An 18,790-nucleotide genomic window follows, 5' to 3' on the forward strand; every position below is an offset into this window, starting at 1 on the left:
CGTTTGTGTCAGTTATCAGACGTTTCGGAAACGTCTGACGGCGTTACCATGGTGGATTTTCAAGTAATGTTGGTAACGGTTCGCACGCCAATAAAATGCCAACTCCGGGCAGATAGCGAAAATTGGATTGAAAAATATTTTAGAGATCAGCAGGTGAATTCCGGCGCACATTTTCTTCGAAGAGAAGAAATTTTCTTCCATAATCCACCAGCAAGAAAATTTTCTTTTCTTCGAAGAAAATACGCGCCGGAATTCGCCTACAGGTTTGAATAAATACCACAGACAAACAGACGTAATATACTTTTTATTTTTATCGTACAGCAAAATAGGCTCAATTTAATTTTACTATTTGGCAGTAGGCCAACGTCTCTTGGTGCTCGTATCGCTTTTGTTCAAGTTTAACATTTGCGCACTATCACCATCTGTTGTATGAGCTGTACCATCGCAAGATCACCAATTCAGTCTAGAAAGCGTGTGCAATAGACCTGTTCATATTTGAAAACATGCCTGGAAATCTTCCGGTCAAGCAGTATTCTGAATTCTCATGCTAAGAACAATGGCTGGTCAAATTTTCAGCTCATTCGATAAAGATTTTACTATGCTTCGAATTGAAAATGTGTTTTTAGGCTTATTTTAAGGTTTGAAAAATCATAACTCAATACACATAAATCAAAATCACTTGCTATTACCACCTATTGAAAGCTGATTCTATTCTGTTAAAGTTTGTCGAACACACCAATAAGATTAAATTATGTTTGTTCTCCACAGTACCCAGAAATCACGGTTTTCTGAATATGTATGCCATAAAAACTTACAGTGGCATTATTTTTCCAGGTTCTAGTCAACGGGAAGCAAACATTAACCATTAACAGCTTACATGTTGCTTTAGAAAATAAATTACAAAAAATGCCCAAAGATCGAACAACCCATCCCAACCTGATGATAGTTAAATCGAGCATGACACATGTACCGTCGAATTAATGAATTGAACAAGTTAGCATTGCTTTTTCTTACCGAGTAATGATTGTTTTGATCGTATTTCACTGACTATTAGAGTGGTTCAAAAAATCGTTTTTGCTCCACACCGCTCATTCGATTCTAGATCAAATTCTGAGTGTCCTCCCAAAATTTGAGCTCATTCGGATGAAAACTGAGACTGCACAAGCCCTTCAAAGTTTATATGGGAATTACTATGGGAAAAGCGAGCAATTCATTCAATCGGTCATAGTGTTTGCCCGATTAGAGCAACGTTGATACTGTGAGATACATTCATCAGCTACAACTTTGCCGAAGACCGTTTTGAAATCGGACGCCTCAGTAATTAGTTATTGTTTTATATCCAGTCACAAATTCTTCAGCAGTGCTCTTTTAACTTGTTAACAGGCAACATTGCTGCACCTGGCGCGAAAGATAGCACGCACAAATCATGGCTACTATGTTTTACTGCATATATCCAGTGATGCCTGCAGAACAGTCCAATAATTATAGCCAAAGTTTTACAACTTATTCAAAAATTAATAACTAATTACTGGGGCGTCCAATTTAAAAACGGTCTTCGGCAAAGTTGTAGCTGATAAATTTATCACACAATATCAACGTAGTTCTAATCTTCAAGAGCACATGGACAAACACTATGACCGATTGAATGAATTGCTTGGTTTTCCCATAGTTATTCCCATATAAACTATAAACGGTTTGTGCAGTCTCAGTTTTCATCCGATTGAGCTCAAATTTTGGGAGGACACTCAGAATTTGATCTAGAATCGAATAAGCGGTGTGGAGCAAAAATGATTTTTTGAACCACTCTACTGACTATTCATAACTATTTGAAAACAATCATTATCATCGACTGAGAAAAAGCAGCTAACGTGTTCATTTTTTACATTCCTTGAAGCTCACGGTGGTGTTCTTGGCTCACCCACAGCGGATTTACGAATGTGCATCTTAAGGGTTTATTCACAAATTTCATAACGCCAAAAATGACCACTTTTGACACCCACCCACTCCCTCGTAACGCTTTTTGTATGAAAATTCTACGAATTTTTCATGCAAACCATCGGGGTTCATTTTTAATTTGAACATCTAGTCATTCTAGAAACGTATTTTTGGTTACCTTTTTCACTGTTTTGTTTTGATTCTGCGTTCCGTTCCACAGCGTTCCATCTCACTTCACTCCGTTCCATCTCACTTCACTCCGTTCCATCTCACTTCATTCCGTTCTATGAGCTAAATGACGTTTGAACCATTTTTAATCTGAACGATGTGCAAATTAGCGGGGTACAGCTTAAAAAGTGTTCAGACTAAATGTGGTCAAACGAACGGGGGTACCCGGTATAGGGATACTTCAATGCGCCGGTACTCAGACGTCAAATCAGTTTGACATCTTTTCTTGGCATTCGAGTGCTTTTAAGTTGGATTTTTTTTCCAACCAGCGAACATCCAACCATCGAGTCATTTCATGAAGTGGACCCCCAGCAAGCGAATTCCCACTATAAATTGTCTCTTGCCAATAGGAAATATGTTTCTGAGTTATGTGATGATAAGCAAATACTGCAGTACTAGCAGAATACTGACGACATAAATGACCTCAACTAGCGAAAATATAACTGACCTTTTACATCAAACTGTCTTTTTTTTTCGTAGAAAGAGCTAATCTTTAAGCGAATGATATTACTCATATAAATTATAAGTTTATACCCATGGTAAGTACATTAGACTACAACCACAGACAAACAGACGTCACACTCTCATCATTGTGCATCGATCACCTTTTTAACGGTCGCTTCAAAAATATGGTAGGTGGCCGATCCGCCACCTGCAGCGCTCGCATCGTTTTTGTTCGCGTTTGACGTTACACCACAGACAAACAGACGTAACACTTTTAACGAATCTTGATCAAAATCATAGTCACGAGGGCATGTACGCCCAATTCTAAAATTAGTGTGTTTAGCCGACAGGCCAACAGATGGCGGTCAGCGGATGTCAGCCAAACACACTAATTTTAGAATTGGGCGTACATGTCCTCGTGACTATGATTTTAATCGAGATTTGTTCTAAGTGTTACGTCTGTTTGTCTGTGCTACAACTCTTTTATTTATTTACTATACTGTTTACATTGCCCTTTAGATAGGTTTGAGATAGGTTTCAAGAAGTTCCAATTGAAAGCTCGCTGAAAACCGCATTTTTGAAAGGGGTTGTTTTTATGCTTCCCGAGGTCTAGAGAATGCAGTTTGCGGTGAAATGATTTGAATCAATGATGCATTATTTTTGATGCTAGGAACTATTGAATTGAAAAGGCGCGAATCCTACGCGAAGCATTGATAATTTCAAAGCATGCTTTTCAAAATATTTGTGCAGCAATGATGATCTTTGAAGACTGCTAGCAGGTAGAGAATAATCCTTTCTTCACGATAGAGTTGTTGAATAACGCTCAGGTAAATGAACTATCGAAATATGTAGGAACCATGAAAATTTGCCACAAAAAATCATGTTGAAATTCATAGCTTTGCCTTATGCTATCGACACCTTGATGTGAGTTGATGCTAAAACGATAAATAAAGCGTTCGTATTGCTATAACCCTTCCACCTTTCATAAGGCAAAATGTATGAATTTCGATAGTCTAGTACACAGCGTGAACGTGTAAACACTGACACACAGACGTAACACTAAGAACACAGACGAACAGACGCACACTCTCATCATTGTCCATCGACAACCTTTTTAACGATCGGTTCAAAAATATGGTAGGTGGCCAATCCGCCACCCGCAGCGCTCGCATCGTTTTTGTTCGTATTTGACGTTTACACACTACCGCCATCTGTTGGTTCGTCGGCCAAACACACCGATTTTAGCATTGGGCGTACATGTCCTCGTGACTATGATTTGTATGGAGATTTGTTCTAAGTGTTACGTCTGTTTGTCTGTGCTAAGAACAAATCGCGAGAGAACATGTACGCCCAATGCTAAAATCTTTGTGTTTGGCCGATGGGCCAACAGATGGTGGTAGTGTGTAAACGTCAAACGCGAACAAAAACGATGCGAGCGCTGCGGGTGGTGGATTGACCACCTACACACTTAAATTATTTTACGGATTCCTGTGAAATGTCAACAGCTGAACGGTTCGGTAAAATAAATTTACGGAGTACGGTGAATTTTCACAGTATTCCGTAAAAAATCACCGAAATCCGTAAAATTCCTACGAAATTACGGTGTTTTATTTCACCGAACTGTTCAGCTGTTGAGACGGTGAAATTCGCCGTAAGAGCTTAGTGTGTACAATATATTTGAATCGACTGTTAAAAAGGTGGTCGATGGATAATGATGAGAGTGTGAAGTCCTTTTTTTCTGTGGTTTAAATCCATTAAAATGCTCAGAAACAACGAGCTACACTCAGAAACACCGGAAGTCACAGAATTAAGGCCGCACGGGACGTCATCATAATCACCCTATTCATTTCAAGAAGCAAATCCCAAAAACCACTCCATATATCGATGCGAAAATGTATCACTATGATTCTATATATGTAGTGCACAACCCGATAAATTTTCAGCTTTATCGGTTCATTAAAACTCGAGATTTCTCGAAAACGTATTCAAACAGACTCAAGTCAAAAAAGTATACAAACTTACTTTATCGATTCTACGTGTTTCGCAGACAAAATTCTACACATTTCGCTCTAAACCAACTTGATTTTTCATTTTTAGAACGTTCAATTTCCGGATTTACAAAACGACGAAAGTAAGATTTTCAACTTTCGCAACCTAACCACTACTTTCGCCGCTCCGCTGTATGGAGAGACAAAGTGACTTAACCACGAATCAAAACAAAACACTGCTTGAGTCGTTTCTACACTGGTACAAAAACGTCGAAAGTAACTGAAAAAATCAGCTTATCATTTTATAATTAAATTATTGGGGGAAATAACAGGAACTCCCTAGTTTTTGAACATGAGCTTATTGTATGCAAAATTCAAGCAATGTACACGGCGAAAAAATGTTAAAAAAGTGATTCATTTTAAAACAGTTTTAGAAGACAGGTTGTGATTCTTCTGAATTTATTTTCTCAAAACCGTATGGAAGTTACTTACGTCGATTTGAAAAAGTAATCGAGATTTGCTTCCACAAAACTTTGATGATAATTGTTAGAGTGAGACGAAAGATAGGAAAAATAACACGGTCTCCCGTGTCCCCTTAATGGCTTGTAGGGTGAGATCATAAGTTATGCGAGAATTGTACAGCGTAACGTGTGTCACGCGTCCCCAGAACCCATCTTCTTGAGCATCCCTAGATTCTATGCAAAAAACTGTGACGAACTGTCATCATCAGCAAACGGAGGAAAATCCGAGTCGAAAGTTTTTCTTCAGCTGGACGGTGACGAAGTTTTCTGTTTCAGTTCCTAGAATTTGTGCAATTTTCGGTAAGTTTTGTCGGCTTTCTAGTGATAATTCGTTGCAAAATCGGTGCCGAAATGTGTTGGCAATGTGTAGGAATCGAATTTTCAAGGAATAGCGCTGCGTAGTGCGAATGAAATCGGAAAACAAAAAAATCAGTGCAACATAAGAAGGGTCCCATTAGAGGTCGGCCATCATCATCGTCGTCATTATTCACGAACCTAGTCGTCATTGGCGTTTGGTTGATTGAAGCGATTTATGAGGAAAGGTGCAGGTAGGAGGATTTGGAGACGGGCCAGAAGCAGAATCATGTATTATGAGACGAAGAAAGGGTTTTCGTGGAAAAATAAGGAATAAACAATTTGTGGTGAAGTTGTGGATGTGGCAATCTTGCTTTTTCCCCGAATCGCTCCTTGGCCGTCGTCATCATCAGTGGTGGAAAATGTAAATAAAAACAAGTGCGATTGTCTTGTTTTTGGGCGCCCGCTGATTGTTTTGTTCCGGTGAAATAGTAATAGTTTCGACGACGGCACATCACGACCTTGACATTAGCCAAATATCGGTGCGCGTGTGGCCCTGGTTCCGAAGTCGGGGTCGAACTCTAACCCCGTTCTTCGAGTCTGGTGTTCAGCAATCGATTGTGGGTGGTGGGTGACGAGAGGTGGGCTCAGGTGGGTGTCAAAAATCACAACAATGGCATAGAACATAGGCATAGGCGGCGCTAGGATGAGGGGTTTTGACTCATTTGGTTATTGTTTGCGGTCTCTACTTGAAACTTATTTAACTATTTAATAGTTAGATTAGAAAACCTGATGGAAGAAGTGGGAACTGTCAATAATCAGCCATCATTTTATAAATTTAACGGTGGTCCTCAGCCTAAGTGACTACGGTAAACGCTCCCTTAAGAGGGTGGCTTCAATATGAATGCTACAATAAATTGTTTTCACATGTACTACTCCTTCTTTACAGCAATGACGCAAATACCCAGACAAATAATAAACAAAACTTCAAAGCACGTTTTAAAAAAAAACCAATTATTTATTAAAATTAAATAAAAAAACCTAAATATTTAATATTAATTGTTTATGCCAAGCCAGCTAGTTTGCTTCAAGAAGAAAACATTTGGAAATCCTTAAATAATATGATTCTGCTAATTACATGAAAGAGTAAAAATGTGAACTTATAGAGCAACATTTTCACAAAAATCACTTTTAGAGCAAATAGAATGAAACAAAATTACAATTTCGCTCTATATAGGTACCTACTTGCTTCACCAAACTTTGACTAATCGATTGCAAATAATGAACTTTTGTTACGTTTGTGCTTACTTTTTTTTTGAGTCATGTGGATGTCCTTTAAACATAAAACTGGCCTCTTAATCTTGATGAAATCAGGCACGGGTGAGGACTTGAACCGAGAACTTTTTAAAGTGTGAATAAGTCTAATGTAGGTGTATACTTCCCATCTTCGCATAGTCGCACGTAAGCGCCAATATGAATAAAATGCAATTTTTTTTATTGATGTGCATTTTAGTCTAAAAACGGAGTATTGTTTGATCCTTGAAATCTGTTGCATGCTCTGTAAGTAAAACACAAGACCTTGACGTATAGATTTTTCTCATTGATATAATCGGCTTTGGAAAGAAGCCTATGTGTCCCCCGGAAATACCTCATGGTTGCACATCCGTTGGATGACATTGTCAACGTTTACATCATCACCAAGAATGGTATTCATCTCTCGATCCAGATCGAACCGCGGGTATACACAAATTATACGCTCCGAAGTTTCCTCCGTGTTGATGCATTCGGAACAGGATGACGACCTTGTGTGGCCGAATTGTCCATGTGCAAGTATTGTCTGAAACAACCATGTTCAGACAAAAACTGCCCCAAGTCGACAGCTCGCAAGCAGCCGCTTCTTGCTGTTTTTAATCGAAGCGTCGATATGTTATGTTTGTTGAAATTAAGCCGATCATCAATCATCACCCCCAGATGCTTAACTTCGCGCTTGGAGTTGCTGATGCAACCACCAACCGTGATTTTTGCCTGCTGCCCTGCCTTACGATTGCTGATCATAACCACTTAAGTTTTGTGGTGGGCTATCACCAGCTTCTTGTCCCGCATCCAATCTTCTACAGTATCGATCATCTCGGTGGCGAGTACCTCCACCTCCTCTCTTGATTGTCCGACTACCAATAGCACCACTTCGTCCGCAAAGCCAATAATCTTTACGCCCCTGGGAAGATTCAATTTCAAGACACCATCGTACATAATATTTCACAGAGTCGCGTCGAGAATAGAACCCTGAGGATCGCCCGCCGTGACACCTACCAAAAACCGACATCCACCGATCGGTATAAAACGTCCGATTCTAACCACTATGGCACACAAAAACAAGCCGCGTTCCACTCAATGGCACACCGCCTTTTCAATATTCCCATGGAAAAAGAAGAATTCGTTGAGGAGAGAATGAAGATTCATGAAGCTGCAGCAGTAAATTGTTACGATGAAGAATTTGGCCACAAAATACTTGTAGGCCAGAGTGGGAGGGAAGATTCGCAACGAAGACGGCGGCACCTTTCGTTCAGTGTTCTTCTGTGCTGTGTCCCGAAGGGGATGTGTTAAACAACGGCACAGAGCTGTTTCGTGATAATGATGAATGGGACTGTGTGAATTATGGAATCAGTGATTTTTTCTTAGATTAAGATAAAGAATTCCAGAAAATTCTCATCGAATCGTCAAAATTGGTCGACTAAATCTCTTTATATCAGGCCTGCTCAACCTATTTGTCTCATTTTTGACGTGAATTGTTGGTGCGTCCGCAGTAATAGTCCGATGTGACATTTTTTACCTCAAATGAATGCTCTGTTGTGTATCTATTTAATTCATGAAGTTAGAATTTATCTTATATTTTTGGCTTCCGATGAAATTTGGTTGAAAAAACCGTGCGGCCCGCGGGCCGGACTGATTTTTGCCTTTATTTGCCTCGCTAGCAAAATGTTTGAAACAAATTCAAATATTTATACATAGATCAGACAGATATACTATTAGGCTTTCGTTTGAGGTAAACATTTCTAATATCGGACTATTTTTGCGAACGCACCAACCACTTGTGTCAAAAAAGAACCAAAATGGTTGGGCAGGCCTGCTTTATATGTACAATGTTTTAATTTCAAGCAAACTAAGCTAACGTGATTTTGAACAAAGTTTACACATTGAAAGAGAACCATTGAAAAGAACTGCATAAAAATGACAATTTGACACTGTTCCTTCATTAGGGGTTAATTGACATGAACGATTTCTCTTCAACGATACTCTCTTTTGTTACTATGTTAAGTTACTATGATCCCCCTCCCGTAAAACAGCAATTTATGTATGTAAATTGAAAGTGAATTTCAATGAACACACTCGAAAACGCCACAAATCCTCAAAGTGGCATTTAGGACCACTTTCCCCTATGTGTTTTGATATACACTGAGGCAAAAAATCTTAATAATTTCTTAAGGAATAATTATGATTTGGCGCCACAACGATTATTGTTGAAATTTGTAAGTTTTACTTATGATTTTGGTGAAGAATTTCAGTAATGAATTTCATAAGTCAATCTATGAAATTCGGTATTAAACGCAATGGAATCAATTCAAATCGTATTATCACTCGCTAATGTTGTTCGCCTTTAATTTCAGGCGTGCACAAAAATTGACATGTTTTGATAACATGTGATCTGTTTTCGATTAACCAACATCGAAAGCGGAGTAGTTCTTCTAGCGATTGCTGTGATAAATATTTCAAGTAATTGTTGTTATAGAATTCAAAGCTCTCACTTATGAAATTTATGATCCCATTTTCGAAATGTTTAAGCGTGCAATGAAACCATAATTTGGCTGGTTCATAAGTCTTGATTTATGGAAAACCTACGTATTTTTGCCTCAGTGTATAAATAAAACTTGAAATAATAATAATCAGAACAATCTCAAGTTGATCGAAGGCCACAGTGGAGCTGTCATCGCCATGAAAGCTTCCATCCACTGCGCTTTCATCCCCTTTCGCTCATGCCAGAAAACACTCACGTCGGGTACACTTTTATTCCACTTTTTCCGATTCACAATTTTGCACTAAAAAATGTAGCTTTTTAAATACTGTTTTTATTTCATTAAATTCTACTACGCAAAGCTTTGTTTCGGAAAAAATTGTTTCAAAGCACAAGCTGAATTTTGAAAAATTCCAACACGTGGAACCTAGGTAAACGTGACAGAAAATTCAAAACGCAGCCGCCCGCGCACACGGCTTGCTGCGATCTTTAAGTTTCCTTTTGATATTCAAAAACTCCCTGCACAATTTCAGCTCAATTCATTTGAATCTCAAGCATCGCAAAGAGTTTTTCGAAATTAGGAATTTTATTAAATTGACAATGGGATTGTATGCAACTAACTTGCATGCGAGAAAATTTGTTCATAGTGAGCGGTCATTTTTGTAATGAAGATGAATATTAACAATTTTTGACAGCAGCTTCAATCATTACAGCATTTAACGAATTTGCCATAATTGTGTTACAGTCGCCTCTCCACATCTCGATATCGAAGGGACCATCGAGATAGGGAGAGATCGAGACATAGAACAAATTTTTGATGAATACTAGATTGAAAAACACTCCGTTGCCAAGAAAGTAATATACAAACAAACGTCATTTTGCGCTCCCCATTTGTTTTGAATCCCAAAACTTTGGTCTAGTAACCTTCGAAATTGCTCATATTGACATAGGGAGAGAAAATTGAGAACGAAAAATCAACAGAAACACATCGAGATCACGGCATAAAAATTAACAAGGCAGTCTCTTCACTGATGTAAATATCGAGTTTCATTAAAAACATGTGACGTCACTCCTATCGTACCATATACCTTCCGGACCACTAGATCATTTTTTTCGCAAATTTGTTCGAGGTGGATAGGAATGACGTCGTCAAGTAGCTGTCAGTTTTCGGAGTATATCACCTTCTTAATTTTAGTACACCGTGATCGAGATATGGAAATATCGAGATAAGGAGGATATCGAGATATAGAGAGTAAAAATGTATGCAGTCTGAAGGGACTTGTATTACCATATCAGCGAAACTTTGAGCACAATTCAAGAAGGTGATTTACCTCTCTTGTCCAATTTCTACAAGCTGTCTGGGATACGCCTTCGCTAGTGCTACAGCCTCTGTCATTTTTCCGTGAATAAGAATACATTAAGGCCCAAGTAAAAATGTGCAAAAGTCAAAACTGAAAGAGCAGTTTTCTCTTTTTAAATAGACAAATAAAAGAAAATAAAACACGAACGGAAAAAAACATCGCCAAATTGCTACTACACTTCAACCCCAAAAAGAAGAACCCCTACAGATAAGTTTGCCGTTTTATCCAAAATTATCCAACCCCATTCGAGGCATTCTCAAACAGCACGGAATGCAGGCAGCCCAAAAAAGTGGCCACAAACTGAAGGAGTATTTATGTGCCCTCAAAGACAAGACCCCTGCGGAAGATTTGTCTGGAATCTATGAGATTCCATGCAAAGACTGTCCATCAGTTTATATTGGCCAAACGCGAAGGAAACTTAAAATCCGTTCGAGGGAACACCGAAACGCTGTGGATAACGAACGAGTCCATGAGTATAGTGTGGCAGTACATTCTGTTAAACTCAAACACAATATAGACTGGGACAAGGCGAAGCTTAAAAAGAGCGTCCGAAAAGTTTCCCAATTAAATGCTTGGGAATCTATGTTCATCTCCAATGCCGAACAACTTTATCATTTGACGAAACTGGAATTCAAATTGTTTTCTCTCTTTCTGACGTGTACTGGAGAAAGTACGAAGCTGTTTTGTTCTCTTCTATGTAATCAGTTGGACATCGTCCTGTAGATAGGCAACATCGAGCCCGACACCGGCGACGAAAAAGGTAAATGTTTAAAGCCTTCTGCGCATTGCTCCGCTTCCTGAAAGGGGTATCTTCCCACCGTCCAAATTGCCGCTGTTTTACTTGTATCTGCTACACAATTTCCATTTCTAGGTGGGATTTGGTATGGCTCAGAGATGATAGCTACGACACACTTCATTTCCGCTTTGGATTGCCACAACAAATGCTAGGCAATCTCACAGTGGTTCAAGTTTATTTGCACTATCTCCGGTTCATGTTTGCGAATGCTTGTTCAAAGGCCGGACATCTTGGGTCTCCTGTTACGTGTTTGTTGTCCTCGTTGTTGGCACAGATCAGACATTTCGGTGTTTTTTGGCAGTCTTGGGCCTTATGACCTTCTTTGCTTCTGTCTGGCCCATTGCAGAACCGTGCAATATGACATAATTCGTGGCACTTGTTGAAGCACACTACCAGCCGATAGCGTTCATACACACTAAGCGGACAAACCGACCAGCCTACTTTGATGTTGCCGATTTTGAGGGCCTCTTTTGCTGCGTCAATAGGCAGCCTGACCGAGGCTACTTGCATCCCACTGCGGCCTTTTTTCATGTGAATTGGAACGTTACCTAATGCGCACTGCTGCTGCATGACTAACCTCAGATCTTCTCCGTCGAAAGATCGTTCATATTTCTGCATTTGAGAGTTCAGATTGCAATGGACTACAATGGCACAATCAATGTATAGATTTTGGTTTTTACCAGAAAAAGATTTCCTCAATCAATAATAAAACCAATTTAGTTGAAAAAATATAATGTCTTGCTTTGAGCACCTTATATATAAACATCTTTGGCACGGTGAGATGCCGTGGAGTAATGTTTGATCCTTTGCTCGCGTTACTTGCTCCTGTGGGGGCGGGTGATGTGAGCAGGATCAATCATGTTGCGCGTCGCTCGCGTGGCATGTATAAATAGTGGCGTGATTCGCGGATAGGTTCAGTAGTGTTTGATCCTTTGCTCGTGTTACTTGCTCCTGTGGGGGCGGGTGATGTGAGCAGGATCAATCATGTTGCGCGTCGCTCGCGTGGCATGTATAAATAGTGGCGTGATTCGCGGATAGGGTCAGTAGTGTTTGATCCTTTGCTCGCGTTACTTGCTCCTGTGGGGGCGGGTGATGTGAGCAGGATCAATCGTGTTGCGCGTCGCTCGCGTGGCATGTATAAATAGTGGCGTGATTCGCGGATAGGGTCAGTAGTGTTTGATCCTTTGCTCGCGTTACTTGCTCCTGTGGGGGCGGGTGATGTGAGCAGGATCAATCGTGTTGCGCGTCGCTCGCGTGGCATGTATAAATAGTGGCGTGATTCGCGGATAGGGTCAGTAGTGTTTGATCCTTTGCTCGCGTTGCTTGCTCCGGTGGGGGCGGGTGATGTGAGCAGGATCAATCGTGTTGCGCGTCGCTCGCGTGGCATGTATAAATAGTGGCGTGATTCGCGGATAGGGTCAGTAGTGTTTGATCCTTTGCTCGCGTTACTTGCTCCTGTGGGGGCGGGTGATGTGAGCAGGATCAATCGTGTTGCGCGTCGCTCGCGTGGCATGTATAAATAGTGGCGTGATTCGCGGATAGGGTCAGTAGTGTTTGATCCTTTGCTCGCGTTACTTGCTCCTGTGGGGGCGGGTGATGTGAGCAGGATCAATCATGTTGCGCGTCGCTCGCGTGGCATGTATAAATAGTGGCGTGATTCGCGGATAGGGTCAGTAGTGTTTGATCCTTTGCTCGTGTTACTTGCTCCTGTGGGGGCGGGTGATGTGAGCAGGATCAATCATGTTGCGCGTCGCTCGCGTGGCATGTATAAATAGTGGCGTGATTCGCGGATAGGGTCAGTAGTGTTTGATCTGTAGATCATATCGCTTGCTTTTGCGAGAGTGAGCGATGAACACTTTATAGGCGTTAAACGGGTTAGGCGTGATTGTATCATGGATCGCATCACCAACCGCTGGTGACTCCCAGATCTTTACCTTATCCCACTAACTCAATATCCTTTCCATGACAACTGTGGAGATGCAGAAGATTCTTCGGTCTCTAGTAACAACGGTTGTCTAGCTAACATTCCTTCCCTTCCCCGATGACCGTAAGGACGTGGCCGGCGCCGTTATTGACTTTTAAAATTTGAGCTCTCGATTTGTGCACATTGAAGAATGGTAAGCTAATCCCAAGCCCCATTCATTAATTCCCTGTGCAACTTCGATTGCTCTAGTCAATCACGGAGTAGCAACTACGAATTGTACGGTCATATATGCTCATGCTCATGCTCATGCTCATCTTTGGCACGGTGAGATGCCGTGAAATCTGTCAGAACAATCTGCGTTCAATTTTCTGCTCACGAGAGTTCAAATTTTTGAACTGCACAATGAGCAGGCCTATTTGATCACTCCGTTCAATAAATTGAACTGGAACGCGAACTGAACATGATCAAATACATCACTGCTTATCTGTGCAAGCAGAGAGGCCATGCTAAGATTGACACGATCCCTTATGAGGATCGTGTACAGAGCCACAAAGGCGCTAGTCGGGAATGGTCATCCGAGCCTAGTACAGTGGGATTCCGTTTTTGGCAACAAAGTTGAAATTTTCAGTTGCCAAAAACGGAACCGTGCCAAAATCGGAACCCATATTTCAAATTTTATTTTTCAACTATTGGTTTCTAAAACATCATTACAATGTTAATACATAATTTTTATGGAATCATAAGGCGTTGAGACTTCGAAAAGGTTCACTTCGAAGCATTTTCGCGAAGGGTTATACTATGCTATGAATCTAAAGCCCCGTAATGCTAAATCTGGCAAACATTTTTCTGGTGGCGTTTTTGCGCCTCAACGTCTTCAATTATTTTTTAGAAGCTTTATGTATAATTTTTGTATAAGAGGGCCTTGTAAAACCAATAATCGCATAAGTGACTTTTATTGAAGAACTGGACATTTTCTTAAAACTATGAAAGAACACGAAAAAAAAAATTGTTTTATTTTAAAGACGTATTTGTGAATCAAAAGCGCTGGGTATTGCAAAACGGCATGAGTTTTTTTTTCTAATGAAATGACCATTTAAAATCAGTTTAACTTTTGGAACGTAAAATTTGAAAAATGCGGTAAGTTTAGCATTGCTTCTTCAATTTATGTTCCTGATAAATTTAAGTATTTTATGATGAATGGTTGACTGCATCAAAAGGGCAAACATAAACATGAGATGATGCATAAATGTGACTTGTAATATTGTAGAATTAATTTTTTTAAGGCACTCCGTGCTCATGGCCACTACTGTGCCGGAATCAGTTTATCTGTATCTTCCTTACCGATACAGTTCTATTTTTAACTAATCTATATTTACATCTGCTTTCACTCTCCTCTGCTCTTTTGCTCTCACACCGAGCAGGTAGGAGAGTGCTCTGCTGTTGGTCCAATCGATTTCCATAAGCCATAGTCCATTGCTCTTGAGGTGGTTCGTTTTGCCGTATTCCTGAGTCGTTTGGGCTAGCTGCCTGCGAAGTGGGTCAGTTTGTCTCAGTCACCATCTGATACTGACGGAGGATGGATGTGGTCCCCTAAGCACGGTCCTTCGTGCGGCGTCTTCTGGTGGCTGGACGGGTTATTTTTTGGTGGGGCTGGGAATTGAATCCATGACCTTCCGCTTATGAAGCGAAAGCGTAACCTAAAGGCTACGGACCCCCCAAAATTTAATTTTTACTTGAAATAATTTTTAATTGAGCTTGATATATGTCTTACACCTACCTTATGAAATCAACTGAAATTTACAGGATCCTGTTTTGAAACCTCAAGAACCTTATAGGAATCTTCAGGTATGAGAAATCTACAGAAAAAAAAAAACGCTTGAGCTCTGATGCATCTTGCCAAGCATCCGTAAGATCTCGCATAGAGTTCTTAGGATCTTGCTAAGGAATTTGCTAGGGATCATCCAAAAACGACGTCCATCGTTAGAGGGAGGGAGGGGGTCTACGAAAGTGTGACAGTACGTGTAGAAGGTATTGGAAAAAGCGTGACAGAGGGGGGAGGGGGGTTCTAGCAAACTCAAAAAACGGTGGACGTCATATTTGAATCGTCCCCTAGGAGTTAACATCTTGGAATTCCGCTGCGATGTTGCTGAACATTTTCAAGTCTCCGATGAAAAATTTAAAAGTTTATTATTATTAGGCTACCACTAGCACACCGCAAATTCCTCTAGGAACCTTTTCAAAATCCACAAGCTTTCGCCAGAAATATTAAAAGTACTACTAGAAATTCACATTATCCCGCTTAAAATTTACAGGACGCCCTAGAGTTTATTAGGAATCACCAGATTTTGGACATAATCCTCGATAACCAATTATACACTCTAAGTGTTGTGGTGGAATTATATGTGAAACTGGCAACACGGAGAGAGACTGAAATTAGAAGTGGGAAGTATAAAGACGAAAAGTTGGGAGGCTGCATGTTGGGAAGTTAGAAATAAACACCAAAATGTATGTATATATAATGTTATAAAATAGTGAAATAATAATAATAAATTTCAGCATTGAAGCTGCTAGCACTAGAGCTGCTTTTCAATATTTGGTTTATTGCGCCAACGATGACGGTTCCCAACAATCTGCAATGATTTTGTTCAAATGCAACGCAGCGAATGCACAATGGAGACCACAATACAAAGGCTCAAAGAGATAGAGGAGCAAAGTAAGTTGTGGCAAAAGCATTGCGAGGACGAAGTGCAGCGTATCGAGGACGAATACGCCAGTGGGATAGCTGAAATCGAGAGGGTATACAAGGAAGCCACACGAAAGATTCAGCTGGAATTTCAAGCCAGAAGGGAAGCGTTGATAAAGGTACATTGCGGTAAAGATGTACTACCGCACATAGCATCTCATGATGCAGAGAATCCCTCATCCGTCTCAATTGTGTCTAACCGACGTTCCTGTAGGACCAAGCGACATAGATACGACACAGTTGGAAGATAATCGCAATCAAAACCATGATGATGTCATAGTATTTTCGTCGACACGAATACCCGTGATGACGTCATCAGTATCTCATCACAAAAATACCAATGGTCATGACTGCGTGCCGGTGAGAGCGGCTGACCAGAAAATACATAATCCTGAAGTGATAGAATGTATTTCAATTCCAACGAAGCGAAGCATTGCTCGATTTCTATGAGGCGAAATGTACAACAAGTGTGGATCCAACAATGCAAAGATTTCAACGGTGGCTGTCGTGTTTGTTGTCTTTGATCCCGGTGGCAACAGCATGAACAGTCGGAGAACGAACAATGGAAAGCTGAATGAGCTTCACCAGTATTGCCGATGTGTTGTTATCCAGATGATGGTCATTCCATGTGAATACATCAACCACTGTTCAGACCGGTTACCAGTTTCACGGGTGGGGGTATGTTGTGGTGGAATTATATGTGAAACTGGCAACACGGAGAGAGACTGAAATTAGAAGTGGAAAGTATAAAGACGAAGTGTTGGGAGGCTGCATGTTGGGAAGTTAGAAATAAACACCAAAATGTATGTATATATAATGTTATAAAATAGTGAAATAATAATAATAAATTTCAGCATTGTAGCTGCTAGCACAAGAGCTGCTTTCAATATTTGGTTTATTGCGCCAACGATGACGGTTCCCAACACTAAGGATCCCTCAACAAGCCCTAAGTGTCCACTTGGAATCTGCAGATATCCTCATGAATTCGTTAAAATTTCTGAAAAATCCCACAAGAACCAAGAATCACTTAAGGATTCTCCAGGGTACAGTTAAAAAACTCACTGATTCAGCTCGTAAGGAACATTTTGATGATGTTGTGACTTGTATCCTTGATTAACAATCTTGTACAGAATTCTGGATCGTCTCTTAACAAATCTAACGCATTACAGAGTCGATAAAAAAGAGGGAAAGTAGCTTTAAATTGTTGACGCAGAAAGATCAATATACACACCAATACCACAGACAAAAAGTTAAAACACTCTCAGTCATATTTATCTCATGCTTCAATGATATCATTAAGAATAAATTGTAGTTTGGACTGTATTCGCATTTGTCATGTTATTTAGGGAAATTTATAGAAAGTTATCATACACGACACTTTGCTGTACATAGTTGTATCTATTATTGCGGAGTGTTTTAACATGCGCAATATATGTAAATCCATAATAATAAAGACAGTGAGCCAAAAAGATGAGACAAAATGTATGATTGTAACTCTGTGTGAGTCATAGATTTTTTGTTTCTCTTATGTCGCTGCTGGTGCTTTGTTCAACCAAGCTGTTCTAAATCTGAAGAACAAAGTTTTTAATTTTAGCACCTACTGGCAGACTTAAGTGGGCTGGTCACTCAATATGAATGCCTAAGAAAAGAGATTGGTCTTTAGTTGATATACTGGTAGAGATTATTGGCCTCGTGAAACGTTGCCAATGTATGACCAATGACCATTCTGAAGTAAAAAAGCGCGTACGCGAGTCCTTAGTAGTTGGTGAGATTTGGGGAAATATCGACGAAAATGGAGCTCTGGAATGTAATCGGTGTGGAGTTGACTGAAGCAACAGACACGATAATATTTACAAAAATTTACAAATGTTAATGGCATTGAAAAATGTTGCCAAAAACGGATCCATTTTGTTGCCAAAATCGGAGCATACCAAAAACGGAATCCAACTGTACTCATCACTTAAGATGGACGGTAGACCTGTTCATATTTGAAAAAATGTCTGGAAATCTACCGGTCAAGCAGTATTCGGAATTGTCATGCCAAGAACAATGTCTGGTCAAATTTTCAGCTCTTTGATAAAGATTTCAGTATGCAAGTATTTCAAGTTAAAAATGTGTTTTTGGGATAATTTCAAAGTTTGAAAAATCATAACTAGCATGTGGAAAGTCAAAACCACTTGCTATTACCACTATTTGAAAGCTTATTCTATTCTGTTAAAGTTTGTCCAACACGCTAATAAAATTAAATTGCGTTTTAAAATTGTTTGATCCAAATTTGTTCTCCACAGTACCCAGAAATTACAATTTTCTCAATATACATGGTATATAAATCACCCATTGACATTATTTTTTCAGGCCCTAGTCAACGAGAATCAAACATAATACATTTATAAATTCTCGCGGAACATTACTAAAGGACCTATCTAACATTGAGAGGCTCTCTTTGTTTACTTTCTCTTTCATTAATAACTGAGTCACATTAATCTCTTCTGTTGCGTTTTTTGTATGAAACGCTAGTCAAGGAAATTGGCTTTCGATCTATAGTGAAAAACTTCCCAAAATCTTTAGTGTTCCACTGTTATAATCGAAAGAGAACGAGAGAGGAGAGAATCTCTCATTTGTACATAGGTCCTTTAGTAATGTTCCGCGAGAATTCATTGACCATCAACAGTTTACATGTTGCTTAAGGCAATAAATTACAATAAATGCCCAAAGATCGAACACCGCGTCGCAACCTGATGATAGTTAAATCATGCATGACACATG

The 18,790-nt window shown here is 39.9% G+C and overlaps 1 protein-coding gene across 1 annotated transcript in view; it reads left to right on the top strand.

The window, feature by feature from the left end:
* Nucleotides 1-5,296: 5,296 nt before the first annotated feature.
* LOC5579820 (putative adenosylhomocysteinase 3) overlaps nt 5,297-18,790 on the top strand; it is a 62,771-nt gene continuing 49,277 nt past the window's right edge. Inside the window, exon 1 of the mRNA XM_021838850.1 lies at nt 5,297-5,416. The gene's annotated coding sequence lies outside the window, so the exon portion shown is untranslated. The remainder of the gene's footprint in view (nt 5,417-18,790) is intronic.

The sequence above is a fragment of the Aedes aegypti genome, chromosome 1, assembly GCF_002204515.2.
Source record: "Aedes aegypti strain LVP_AGWG chromosome 1, AaegL5.0 Primary Assembly, whole genome shotgun sequence".
NCBI lineage: Eukaryota > Metazoa > Arthropoda > Insecta > Diptera > Culicidae > Aedes > Aedes aegypti.